Raw genomic sequence first — 15,006 nt, 5'->3', positions numbered from 1 at the left:
GTCAAAATCAAAGGTGACAGGAGAGGACAGTGGGCAGGGCACAGGCACAGGCTCAGATCTTGGGCAGCTGGGTCAGCTGACCCCAAGGGGCAGTCCAGCCCATTCAGGCTGCTAACCCTTGCCTCAGTCACCACCGCTATGGATAGTCAGTCACAGGGCATCAAGAAGCTGCTGTAGGGGCCGGCCCCGTGGCCAAGTGGTTAAGTTCGCGCGCTCCGCTGCAGGCGGCCCAGTGTTTCGTCGGTTCGAATCCTGGGCGTGGACATGGCACTGCTCATCAGGCCACAACGAGGCAGCGTTGCACATGCCACAACTAGAAGGACCCACAACTAAGAATATACAACTATGTACTGGGGGGCTTTGGGGAGAAAAAGGAAAAAATAAAATCTTAAAAAAAAAAAGAAGCTGCTGTAGGCCGCGAAGTGGGTTTCCCAAAATGTGTCCAAGGCCTGCAAGCAAAAGAACCGGAGGCTGAAGCAGGTCAAAGAAACTCAGGCTGAAATTGAACAGTCCTGCCTACAGAGGGAGAAAGCGTTCAAGGCCAAGGAAGCTGCAGCTCTGGGGTCCATGGTAGTGGGAGCACCAAAATGGAGAAGGAGACCCAAGAGAAGATGACCATCCTCTAGACCTACTTCTAGCAGAACAGGGATGAAGTCCTGGCTGACCTCTTAGCCTTTGTCGGCGATATCTGGCCAGAAATTCATGAAAACTGGCATATAAATGGATAGGGGAAGAAAAAAGAGTGCCCATTTCATGGACTGGCATTTTAGTGGCCTTCACGGAATATGAAGTTTAGCAGAGCTTGAGTTATATTCTTGTGAAAAGGAATTAAACTATTTTTATATATTACATATTAGGTGGCCCTTCACTTTCTGGAGAATAACAAATCTAGCTTCTTTGTAAAAACTCAGCTTATCAAAAATTTCATTTTTATCTCATATTTCTTTAAAATCTAATGGATGTACATTGTCTGCTTTCCTATGTCTTCTACTTTAAGTAACATATTTGTCAATACTTTCTTTCTTAACTGTAGTTTTAAAAAAATAATAATAACAATATATTGAAGAAAGAAAAGGATTAAATTAGTTTTCCCCTAAAGCTTTCTCAAAAGTCAGGGGTTTTGCCTATGAAAAAGTAATAAATAGTTATTTGTAATGTATTAAGTGCAGCCAACCTTAAAATAGGGTTAGAACAATACATACTAATATAATTGTTTAAGCTGTTTTTAGTTTCTCTTAATCAAAATTACTAAATGATAGAATTCAAGAACTTGTTACATGTTATTACTTGATGTATCAATAATCATTTAAAAGTAAAGACTCAGGCCGGCCTGGTGGCGCAGCGGTTAAGTTCACACATTCTACTTCAGCGGCCCAGGGTTCACCCATTCGGATGCCAGGTGCAGACATCACACGGCTTGGCAAACCATGCTGTGGTAGGCATCCCACATATAAAAAGTGGAGGAAGAGGGGCACAGATGTTAGCTCAGGGCCAGTCTTCCTCAGCAAAAAGGAGGACTGGCAGCAGATGTTAGCTCAGGGCTAATCTTCCTCAAAAAAAAAAAAAAGTAGAAGCTTTATCACATAAAAAAAAATAAATTTTTTTATTAGGAGATAGAGCCAGTATATAATCTAGTGGTTCAGAGTACAACTCTGGTGCCAAACTTTCACTTACAAACTCTGTGACCCTAAACAAGTGGTCACATTATTAATTTAATGAATGGTTAAAATTTAAAGAAGTTATAGTTGCTGTAAGGATTACATGAATAAAACGTTAAAGGAGGAGTTAAAGTCATTATAATTACAGAACTAGTGAATTTTTATATTGAAGAAAATTATTGAGAATAAATATACATATTTTTTAAATTACATACGAAAAACAATGTAAAAATTCAAAAGCAGAAAAGGTTCCTACCCATTGTGATGAAAATAAACCATGCACAGTCACATCAGCATGTCTCTTTAACAAAGAAACCAACAATCTCTATACCAGTTCTGATCTATCAAATGGAAATACTTCCTAACTTATTGCAAAGAGAAAACAAAAGCAAAATACAATGTTCTAAGTTGTGTGTACAAAAGAAAGAAAAATAAGCATATTCTCATTTACTTGTATATACATAAAGGACCCTCTAGAAGGATATACAAGAAATTAGATAAAATTTTAAATACATAGCTACATTCAATAACAAGAGTATAATTTTTGTGGGTCAGGAACAGAGGCAGAATCTAGAGTAGTAAGTGGGCACTAAGGCCCCCAGGAAAAAAAAGACTAGAGTAATGTAGGCTAAAACTCCAAAGTTCCAAGGGTCCAGCATTCCAATTATGGGGCAGAAGACCAGAAACAGCCTCCTTGCTGGAATTGCATCCACTCAACACCTACCTATGTCCTATGGAGGGAACAGAGGTACCCTGAGAATGGAAACTGGGCCTACATAACCCATATAATACACATAGTATGGTCCAGGCTGAGCTATTCACATAAAGTAAAAACTCAAAACTCTAATGAAACAGCTGGCCTAGACCTATGCCAGCCAGAGGGTTAGGCTACAGCAACTCCAAAACCACACAAAAGGGACCAACTCCTATCCAACATGAGCTCTCAACCCAAAATTATGATACACTTGTGGAAAATTACCACCATGAGCCACATCAGCAAACACAAGAAATAGGAGAAGTACACCTGAAGAAATTTTTTTTAATGAAGAATCTTAAATTTTTTATCTCTTTGAGCATACCTAATATACTTTAAAAGTGGGACTAAAAGAAGAATAGAAGATAATTAATTAAAAATTCAATAGACAGGATAAACAACAGAGTAAAAACAAATGAAGAGAGAGCTCAGGCATTGAAAATTACCTAGAACAGAATACAAATTAAGAAATTAAGCAAAGAGGGAAAAAAGCTAAGTAGGGAAGATAGGCTCCAACATTGAAATAATCAGTTTCAGAAGGAGAAAACAGAAGTGAAGGAAATATTTTTTAAAAGATAATGATTGAAATTTTTCTAAAATTCAAGAAAGATGATTCCCTACGTTGAAAAGTTTAATACTGCCAAGCAACATTTAAAAAAATCCATACCTAAATATAGTATGGCAAATTGCAAAACATCAAGGAAGAAGAAAAAAAAATCTTAAGACTTAACAAGCTGAATGTAAAATTTGACATAACAAAATGTAGAAAATAGAAAAAGAATTTAGAGGGAAGTTAAAGTATTTGTTTTGTCAATGAGGATAATAGAAATACTAATTAAGTTTAAAATTTTATAGAAAAAAATATTAAATTATGGGTTTAAAGGTAAAATTGGAGGGTTAAAAACATGCATTCTTATAATCTCCCCCAAAAATCCACAGAAAATTACTGTTTAAAAAGCTATAAAACTTTATGAACAAAATAAATGAGAGAAGAAATAACATCTGGAAAACAGACAGATAAGTAGTACATGACATAGCAGACACCAAAAAATTGAATTCTAAGCTGGTATTAAGGATGGCTGATTTAAAATCTAGAACCCACAAAACACAATACTAAGTACATTTGGAAGTAATGGGTATTCTAAAAATAAGATTGATTAGAAGACTTGGAGAACATCTAAGACTGTGGCTTCCCTAATCCCATGTCAGAGAGATTCCTCCTTCTATCTTCTGGAGAGGGTAAAACAGAGGCTCTCTAGCCTGGGGGCCACCAGAGTACAGTTGAAAGTGGAGGTACCATATTGAAAATAGGAGAATAAATGAATTCTTAAATCCTAAATGCTGAACACATGCTACTCTCTTCCTTTGCCATGCTCCCAGAAACACCAGCAACTAGGCCTATGGTCTCCCAGAAAAAGACTAGAAAATCTTTCTCTGGGCAATCTATCACCCTTACAGAAAAGACCTAAAGACACCAACATGAGAGGTTTCCCAATTAAAACAGCCCATTTGGAGAATGCATTTACAGGCTCAAGAGTTTCAAACAGCTTTCCACAGTTCCCCACTCTTAATTGTGACAAGATATCTGAGAAAAGCTTCTAACACTAAACCACATCAAACAGAAAATATGCAATGAAAACTAAAGAGAGATAAAAAAGCTGTCATTAATATCCTCAGGGAGCTAAGACATCATATCCATGAAATAAGAATAGGATGCTATAATAAGGAATATTCATAGCGCAAAAAATAACTCAGAAATGTAAGATATGACGGCAGAAATGAAAAACAATAGAAAGAACAGAAGATAAAGTTAAGAAAAATCTCTTCCAAAAGTGAAACATCAATACAAAGAAATCAATAGAACATAGGAGGGAAACAAAAAAAAGGATAGCCCAGGAAGTCTAACAGATTAGGAATTCCAGAAAGAGAAAAAACACAAAACAAAGGGGGGTAAACAATTAAAGAAATAAATTAGGGAAAATTTTCAGAACTTAGACAAGAGCTTCCAGATGAAAAGGACCCAACACAGTGGATAAAAACAGACATACAACAAGGCATATCTTTATGAAATTTTAGAATACAAGGAAGATAATACAAGCCTCCAGAGAGGGAAAACAAACAACAAATAGGTCACATTCAGAAGATCAGGAATGAAAATGGCTTTAGATTTCTCAATGGAAGCTAGAAGGTAAATGAGCAATTCCTTCAGATTTCTGAATGAAAACTTTTTCAAACCTATGAATCTCTACCCAGGGAAAATATCAATCAAGCATGACAGTGAAATTAAAACATTTTCAGATCAGCATTGTCTAAAACAATTTTGTAATGGAGGATGTGCTCTAACATAACCGAGGAATAAACCAAGAAAGAGGAAGACAGGGCAGCCTGATGGCACAGCAGCTAAGTCCGCATGTTCTGCTTCAGCGGGCTGGGGTTCGCTGGTTCGGATATGGCACCACTTGGCAAGCCATGCTGTGGTAGGCATCCCACATATAAAGTAGAGGAAGATGGGCACAGATGTTAGCTCAGGGCCAGTCTTCCTCAGCAAAAAGAGGAGGATTGGCAGATGTTATCTCAAGGCTAATCTTCCTCAAAAAAAAAAACGAAAGAAAAGAAAGAGGAAGACATGATATCTTTAATCTTACACAAAAGAGAGGCAAGCATTATAGCAAAGGGTATTTGCAGGATGTAAAGCAAACAGCCCAGGAGGCCTCAGGAGAGATTATTTTTCAAGAAGATGAAATTATGTAAGACCACTCTTTCCAGGATCTTTCTCTTTCTTGGTTTACACCTCTGTTAGCTGGAGGACTGATGTATCTCAACATAGAGTGGAGATTTGAATAACTGGAGGAGTTAGGGGTTGAACTGATGAAAAACATACAGAAAACCAAGGGGAGAAAAACAACTCAAGAGAAAACAAAATGTTGCACAGAAAAGAAAAAGTAGTATTTGTATACTACATGGCTTAGTTCCAAATAACATGTATATAGTCATAATAACATATACTCTAAATAGTAATCTGACAAAATCTTTAACATAGCTTTACAGAGATAATAGCCAAATGGAAGACTATGTGTGTTAGGGTGGGGATAGGGGCGTGGTGAGAAAGGTAGATGGAAAAAGAGCTAAATTCTCATCTCCATAGTGAAAGTCAATAGATAACACCTAAAACTGAAATCAAGAAGTAGCAGTATTTGCATGGTTTCCAGAGCTACAGAAGTAAATACAAAAATGTATCAGGTAGAAAAGTATAAAATGGTTGTTTCTGGGGAAGGAGAACAAAGGAGGAGGAGGGCAGGGGATTGCTATTTTTCAAAACAATTCTTCAAAGTTTAATATTTTAAATGACATATATAAAACTTTTGTTTTCCCTATGTTCCACTGATTTCTTTGTATTGACGTTTAACTTTTGCGGGAGATTTTTTTAACTCTAACTTCTATGTGTTCTACTGAAAGAGATTTTCATTTCTGCTACTAGCAATGAACAAAATAGTACAATAGAATGTATGTTTAAAAATTAAAGGTATGAAAGACAAAAAGCTTTCCCCCTAAGATCAAGAATAAGGCAAAGATGTCCACTCAACACACAACATTGTACTGGAGGCCCTTGTCAATGCAATATGACAAGAAAAAGAAACAAAAGGTATACTGATTAAAACAGTAAAAAACAGCATAAAGACAGACATACAGACTGATAGAAGAGAATAAATAGCCCAGAAATAAACCCTCATATAAACGGTCAAATGATCTTCAACAAAGATGCCAAGACTACACAATAGGGAAAGGACAGTCTCTTCAACAAATGGTGTTGGTAAAACTGGACATCTGCATGCAAAAGAATGAAGATGGACCCTTACCTTACAACATACTCAAAAATTAATCCAAAATGGAGATCTAAATGTAAGACCTCAAACTATAAAACTCCTAGTATGGGGCCAGCCCGGTGGCATAGCGGTTAAGTTTGCGCACTCCACTTCGGCGGACCAGGGTTCACCAGTTCAGATCCCGGGCACAGACCTACCCACTGCTTAGCAAGCCATGCTGTGGCAGGCATCCCACATATAGAGGAAGATGGGCACAGATGTTAGCTCAGGGCGAAATTTCCTCAGCAAAAAGAGGAGGATTGGTGGCAGATGTTAGCTCAGGGCTAATCTTCCTCAAAAAAAAATAAGAGAGAAGGAAATCCTGTCATATACTACAACATGGATGAACCTTAAGGATATAATGCTAAGCGAAATAAACTAATCACAAAAGACAAATACTGCATGATTCCACTTACATGAGCTATCTAAAGAAATCAAACTGGGGCTAGACCCGTGGTTGAGTGGTTAAGTTTGAGCGCTCCCCTTCAGCAGCACAGGGTTTTGCTGGTTCAGATCCTGGACGCAGACATGGCACTGCTCATCTAGCCATGCTGAGGTGGCATCCCACAGGCCACAACTCAAGGACCACAACTAAAAATATATAACTATGTACCGGGGGGCTTTGGTGAGAAAAAGGAAAAATAAAATCTTTAAAAAAAAAAGAAAAAAGAAATCAAACTCATAAAAATAGAAAGTAGAATTGTGGTTGCCAGGGCCTAAGGGGAGGGAAACATGGAGAGTTGTTAAATGGATATAGAATTTCATTCATGCAAGATAAAAAGTTCCAGAGATCTGCTGTACAACAATGTGCATACAGTTAATATCACTATAATGTACATTTAAAAACTGTTAAGAGGGTAGTTTACGTTATGTGTTTTTTACTACAACATAAAAAGAGAAAAATCAAGAGAGAAGAGGAAGAAAAAAACCATATTACTCCTATCTGCAGAAGACATGAATGTTTATGAACAAAATACGAAAAAAACTACAAAAGGGCTACATCATTTGATAAATGAGTTAGCAAGATGCAAGAGTCTTTTTTGTGCTCTATTTAGTGCCACGTTTTTCACACTTTTGTGCTTTTTGTTGATGATTTCGCTGTTTAAAATAGCATAGTGCTGAAGTGCTATCTAGTGTTTCTAAGCTCAAGAAAGCTGCGATGTGTCATATGGAAAAAATATATGTGTTAAATTAAGCTTCATTCAGGAATGAGTTATAGTGCCAATGGTCATAAATTCAATATTGATGAATCAACAACGTATATTGAATAAAGTGTCTTTAAACAGAAACATACATAAAACAAGATCACCTATTGATCAGTTGATGAAAATGTTGTCACCAGAGGCTCACAGGAACCTAACTCCGCATTTCCCCTAGGAGCAATAGTTCAGTATTTGCTAATTCATAGCGTTCACGGTAACTTTATAGAACATAACTGCCATGAATGATGAGACTCGACTGCACTAGCAACGAACAAAACAGGACACTTTACAATAGCAGCAAAAATTTAAATCTAACAAAATATGTGCAGGATGTACATACTGAAAACTACAAATTACAGATGAAAGAAACAAAAGACAACCTAAACAAATGAAGAGATATGCTATGCTGAAGACTCCCTCTTGTAAGGTTTCAGTTCTTGCCAAACTGATCTATAGATTTAATTCAATTCTATTCAAAATCCCAGCAATCTTTTTTTGTAAAAAATGACAAGCTGATTCTAAAATTTATATGGAAAGACAAAGGAATTAGAATAGCCAAGATAATTTTGAAAAAGAAAAACCAAGTTGGAGGACTCATACTATCTGCCTTCAAGGGTTAGTGTAAAACTACAGTAATCAAGACAGTGCAGTATTGGCAAAAAGATTAACATATAGATCAATGGGAAGAGAAAACAGTCTAGAAATAGGCCCACATATGTATGGTCAATTGATTTTCTACAAAGTTGCAAAAGCAATTCAATGGAAACAGGATAGCCTTTTGAACAAACAGTGCTAAAACAATTGGACAGCCACATGCAAAAATATGAACCTCAACCAACACCTCACACCATATATAAAAATTAACTCTAAATGGATCATAGACCTAAATGTGAAAACTAAAACTGTAAAACAGCTATAAGAAAAGTTAGGAGAAAAATGTTTGGTTTCCTTTTTTTTTCTTTGAGGAAGACTAGCCCTGAGCTAACATCCATGCCCATCTTCCTCTACTTTATATGTGGGACGCCTGCCACAGCACGGCTTGACAAGCAGTGTGTAGGTCAGCACCCAGGATGCAAATTGGTGAACCCCAGGCCACCGAATCGGAACATGCAAACTTAACTGCTGCACCACCAGGCTGGCCCTGACCTCAGTTTCTTAAAAGTTTTCCTAGAGACAACACCAAAAACATAATCCACAAAAGAAGGAAATTAATAAATTGCACTTCATCAAAATATTAAAATTCTGCTCTATGAAAGACACTCTTAAAAGTATAAAGACAAGCCATACACACACACACACAACAAGAAACCACAGACTGGGAGAAACACACAACTGACAAAACAGTTGTATCCAGACTATGTAAAGAATTCTAAAATTCAATAAAAAAACAAACTCATTTTAAAGTGAGTAAAAGATGTGAATAGACACTTCACCAAAGAAGATATGCAGATGGCAAATAAACACATTAAAAGATGCTCAATATTATTAGATATTAGGGAAATGCAAAGTTAAAATCACAATATGCTACGACACATCTATTATCATAGATAAAAAATAACTGACAATACCAAATACTGGAATTCTCAGACATTGCTGGTGGGAATGCAAAATGGCACAGCCACTTTGGAAAACAGATTAGTAGTTTGTTAAAAAGAAAAAGAGTTAAGTATTTTCTTAGGAATTTAAACATATATTTACCATACAACCCAGCAATTGCATTACTATGCATTTGCTCAAGAGAAATGAGAACTTACACTAATTAAAAACCTGTATGTGAATGTTTATAGTAGCTTTATTCATAATCACCAAAAACAACCCACATGTCCTTCAACTGGTGAATGGATAAATAGGGGTACATCATTACAATGATTACTATTCAGTAATAAAAAGGACTATATCGCTAATAGATGCAATAATATGGATGAATGTTGGGGTAGGCTATGTCCACCTCAAAATTCATGTTGAAATCCTAACTCACAATGTGATAGTATTAGAAGGTAAGGCCTTTGGGATGTGCTTAAGTCATGAGGGTGGGGCCCTCATGAAAGGGATTAGGGCTCTTATACAAGAACCTCCCCCCACCCCACCCAGAGCTACCTTGCCCTTTCTGCCACGGGAGTTGATAGTAAAAACACGGCCGTCCGTGAACCAGAAGTGGGCTCTCACCAGACACTGAATCTGCCAGTGCCTCGATTTTGGACTTCCCAGCCTCCAGAGAAATAAATTTCTATTGCTTATAAGCCACCTCGTTTACATTATTTTGTTATAGTAACCCTAACAGACTAAGACAAATGTCAAATGTGGTTTGCTAAGTGAAAGAAGCCGGACAAAGACTGTATAATTCTACTTATATGACATTCTGGGAAAGGCAACACTACACAAATGGAAAATAGTTCAGTGGTTGCCAAAGGCTATTGGTATGGAGAAGGGTTGACTACCAGGGGCACAAACTTTGGGGGTGATGAAACTGTTCTATATCGTGAATGTGGTGGTGGTGATAATGATGTAAGCGTATGTTTGTCAAAACTCATAGAGCTATACACCAAAAAGAACATCAATTTTGCTGAATGTAAATTATACCCCAACAAAAAAACTGAAGGTAAACACCAAAAGAATAGAAATATAATAACTAGTTTTCAAACTAGCTGAAGAAAACATAGAATAAAGAAAGGCACAAAAAGAGTGGTCAAGCACTATAAATACAAACAGTAAATAAGATGGTAGAAATGCACATAAATACATCAGCAATCATAATGAACATAGATTAACTCACCTGTTAAAAGATACTCTCAAATTGAATAAAGCAAATCCAATTGTACGCTTAAAAGACAGACCTGAAATAAAATAACATCAAAATATAAAACTAATAAAATGAAGGCATGTTAAAACCTCCAAGCACAATTCCATAAGGTCAAAGCTTAGTGACATCTTATCTTCAAGACACAGATCTTTACTTATATAATCTAAGATTCCAAAGTGCTGTTTTATTGCATCTGTTGTCATTTTTTTTAACTTCAAAAATTAAGCCAGATCCATGGCCCTTAGACGCGCTCATTCAATAAGTTACCTATATCCTCCACTAAAATTTAAAGAACACAGTGCTGGCAAATGGACCTAGTATAATTTGCAAAGGTGTCAGTCATTAAGCAACTGAAACCAGGACAAAGTATACTTTCAGCAGACTTATAAATTATTTAAGTGAATTATCAAGGATAAATGCCATAATTACAATTAAGTTGTTTGCAGAATGTTTTATACTATAAATCACTCTGGGTACATACATAACCTTAACTATTATATGCAGCCATATTACACAAATGTTATTTCCTACCTGAACCTGTAAATACTAGGAAATAATACTGTTGCTACTTCTAGGAGGAGGAAGGAGCCAGTACAAAGGAAGAAAGGTTGTGAATTGAAAAAGTCAAAGCTGGATAAAAAATGAAACAAATAATGATGAACAGAAAAGGAAACGAACAAGGATGAATTTCAGAAACAATCATCTTACATCCCAGTAGGTACAGTGGTATAGAGAATTGAAGATAAGGGTTTGCTGAAAATAAAAATTAAAACCTCTTATTTGTAAGATTTTAAGTGTTTGTCAAAATATTTTTACATTTACAATATTATCTAAACCTCAAAATAATAATTTATGAAAGAAAGAGTAGGTTTGTCATCTATCTGAGAGAGAATGAAACTGAGGCATGAAGAGTAAGACATAAAGATCATACCTAGTAGCAGACCCAGAACTAGAACATAAATTCTGCCACTCTCCATTCCTATACTTTTTTTAGACCCTGCTAACTTAAGCAAAAAGAGAAAAGAAAGCCAGCCTTTCATTTACATATAAAAACCACTTACATATAAAACTCATTCATAAATGGCCATTCTGTACGGGCACTACACTGCTCTTATAATGAACAGACTTTTCTCAGATTTCTTTTAAATAACAAGCTCATCTAGTGCATTCTAAATTATGTCATTTACAAAGTTAAATGAAAGAAAAACTTAACACCACCTACTGCATCTATCTTTCTAACAGTGTCAAAACTACAGCCTTATGATTAAGTACTACTTTTCCTTTTGCTATAACACTACTAAAATATCATGTAAAATAAGTTTTTAAATATTACAAACATATTTTAAGGATTATGTATCTGTTTATTTTTAAATTTTTTGTTTATTTCAAACGTGTACTTCCTTGTGTTGTTGAACACGGCAAGTGACAAAACTCCTTTGAAATGACAGTTGGGACAAATTCTGAGAAACTGCTCAGTGAATCACAACTAAATTATTCTACTAATGTGTGGCAGTTCTAATTAATAATTCACTTCAAGGACTACCCTCTAAGATTTGAATTTCCACTTTTGGAGCTAACTGATGTACTATAATTTTATAATAATGTTATCGTAACTAGGCAAAGAAAAAAATTCCAGTGACTAAAACCTGAAAAGAAACCTTAAGACACTTTAAAAACACAAGGAAATGTGATAATAATTAACACTGTTCAAGTACTCAAATACAGCTAATCTCAAATATTTTACCAAAAGGTCAAGAAGTCTGGGGAAAAAACTGCTAAATGCACATTTGTTACACAAAATTCTTCATTTAACAGCAACGTAAGTAGAGTGGAGGGTATACTGATTGAGACATGGATACAGTCTCCACAACTGCATGTTTATAACAATCGTAATAAAAAGATGATTGTATGTATAATAGGATTTTTTCCCTATAGGTTAGAAAGAAAAGTTTATTACAAACTTTAATTAAATGGAAACACTATTATCATGTGGGATCTATTTTATAAAGTTTAGACTGTGGTTCAATAACCAAGCCCCTTAACAATTTAGTAAACCGTATTACTTGCACCTAGTCCTTCAGAGAACCCCTAAGGTTTTCATTCATCATGGTCACTGCAGGTAGAAGCAACTCAAGGGAGGTGTTAGCTAGGGCAGCACAACTTCCCATCTGCTTATACACAAAGAACAGCCCCTGATCCTCAAGAACATCATTGTCCAAGAAAAGAAAAATATGGAAAAGTATACGTTTTTTAAGTTGTACATTAAGAAATGTTCATACCATATGATCTACTTCTTTTACTTTCCAAAACTAACCTTAAGAAAACAGTCAGGAATGAAGACAAAGATTTATGTGCCAGAGTGTTTATCATTGTGTTTTTACAGTGTGGAAAAAACAGAAACAATCTAAATGTTCAACAACAGAAAAAATTAAATACATTACACTCGATCCATGAAATGGAAGGTTATAGTGTTTTAAAAAACTTTTTAAGGACTATTTAATGACATGAAAATATGTTCATATTTTATTTTGTTAGGAAAAAGACCAGCTATAAAGCTACATTTTAAATCTCCATTAATTTTATAATCATGGGAAAAAAATTTTAATTCATTGATGTTTTGTGCATGCTAAACTTGGCTGACTACAACAATCTATTTTCTAGATCTCATTTACATTTAACGACTGAAATCAAAAAGAAGTAATCAGTGGGGCTGTTTGTGGATCCTCCATATCCTAAGGTAAGGAAAAGACAGAGAACAGCTTTCAGGAGTTTGAATCCCACCTCTGCTCTGTGACCTTAGACATGTTCCTTAACTTCTCCTAGTGTTAATTTCCTCATCTATAAAACAAAGATAACCGCAATTTACTTGAAGGACTGTAATAGGCATTAATCTGCCAGCACAAGGTCTAGCACGTGGTTGGGAACTCAAGGAAATAGTAATTATAATATTTTAAATAATCATCTGGCTGGCTAGTGATAATCTCAATTATATTAGCTTATTTAAAGTAAATCCAATAGCTAAGTAATTTTAGCTCTAAATTCACTGGGAGTCCAAAATAATCATACAATTAAAGATACAAAACAAGAGCTGCTGAATCTATCAATCAAATTGGCAACTCCTTGAAGGAGCATAGGTATAGTTTGGTTGAAAACAATAGAGGATGAAATGACAGTGAAAAGACAGACTTTCCTGTTATTTAAAGAGTAAATCCAAAAAGTAAATTAAAAGAGGTAAGGAAGAAAACAAACGGAAAAAGAAGAAAAACCATCTAACAATGGCATCTAGAAAAAGGAAGTAATAGCTTTCACCAGTTGGGTCCAGTCAGAAATCAGTGAAACTGGGAGGAATAAGTTTTAGGATAGGGCTGCTTAGAGAAAATGATGGCTGCAACAGAAACACTAGTTTGAAAGAAGCATCATTAGTACAAATACCCCTCTATGTGCCTATTAGTGTTTAGTGAAATATCCCAGGTTTTAAATGACAGATTCAATCAAATGTTGCTAATCCTGACTGACAGGATTAAATCTCTATAATCCAAGTATCCCAGGCCCTTCATAAACTCATCAATTCTTGGTTGAAGATTTAATAAAAATCTGGTATCAGAGAACCAAAAATCGTAGAACCAAAACGTGAGTTAAGTTTTACCTCCCAACAAGACTATGATACACTCTTCATGATGGGGGCCATTAAAAAAAATATTACTACTTAAAGAGATCCTGTATAAACTCCACAATCGCAGACACTATGCTCAACTATCCTCACAGCCATTAAAGGTTGGGGCTTCACAAAGTCCTCAGTTCCCCCTAACGAGAGCTTTCCTCCCAATTAGGCAAGTAAAAGATAATGGATGGCTGCAATCACAGCCATTAAAAAAAAAATGCTGGTTACATCTATTTTACAAACTATGCAAGAGAGAAATCAAGTTACAATGGAATGAATCAGCACAAATTCATCATTACGAAAACATAAATGTATTCTGCTAATGGTGGATTTAGCCTTATATATAAATTATAACATTTCCATGCTTCGACGTGAGTTCAGGGTCGTGGGTGAAGGCTGGGGGCTGAAGAGCCAGGATGTGGAAATTAGGTACCATCAGGCCTGCCGATATCCCAGGTTTGTCACCGATCCGGGGTGACCTGATGTGCGTTAACAAAAGAAATCATCAAAGCTTGACACAGGGGCTTTAAAAGTAAGCACCCGAACACAAACCAAGTATAAACTGAATACGCTAGAACGGTAACACCCTTGAGGGTGAAGTTTTTGGTCTGTTTTAATCACTGCGTAATCCCCTGACACGTGGTAAGCGCCTTAGAGCGCTGAATGAAAGGAACGCGGATGTTTACAATGTATTTTGCGATTTGCATTCATTTGGGGAGCTGAAGGCAATAGTACTTTCAGAAATTCTTCACAAACTGCAGCGACGACACTACAAAATACTCCTATCACAGGCCCCATTAGCAAAAAGAAAGAAGAGAGAAACGAACGAAAGGTCTCTTCAGAACCGAAAGCCCTGAGGAGACACCTGGGCTCTCCCGGGCGAACTGGCTCAGGTCGGACGCGTGGGGACAAGTGCTCCAGGACTCCGAGGCTCTCGCCGCCACAGCCGGCCCGCGTTCCCCGGGATCCCGCTCGAGCGGACGGCGGCCCGCAGCCTGGGCCACGCCTGACAGGCGCTGCGGCCCGTTACGAACAGCGGGTGTCGGCGGGCGGGCAGGCTGCACTTAC

The 15,006-nt window shown here is 36.5% G+C and overlaps 1 protein-coding gene across 8 annotated transcripts in view; it reads right to left on the bottom strand.

Moving 5' to 3' along the window:
• RMI1 (RecQ mediated genome instability 1) overlaps positions 1 to 15,006 on the bottom strand; it is an 89,838-nt gene that overhangs the window by 73,547 nt on the left and 1,285 nt on the right. For 7 of the 8 annotated variants that reach the window (XR_011531816.1, XR_011531817.1, XR_011531818.1 and 4 more), the window contains exon 2: positions 10,251 to 10,311. The gene's annotated coding sequence lies outside the window, so the exon portion shown is untranslated. Of the gene's footprint in view, positions 1 to 10,250; positions 10,312 to 14,803; positions 15,005 to 15,006 lie in introns of those variants that run through there. The other variant, XM_070590802.1, reaches the window with a different exon arrangement.

This window comes from Equus przewalskii, chromosome 22 (assembly GCF_037783145.1).
Source record: "Equus przewalskii isolate Varuska chromosome 22, EquPr2, whole genome shotgun sequence".
Taxonomy (NCBI): Eukaryota; Metazoa; Chordata; class Mammalia; order Perissodactyla; family Equidae; genus Equus; species Equus przewalskii.
This window is presented reverse-complemented; position numbering and strand designations above follow the sequence as displayed.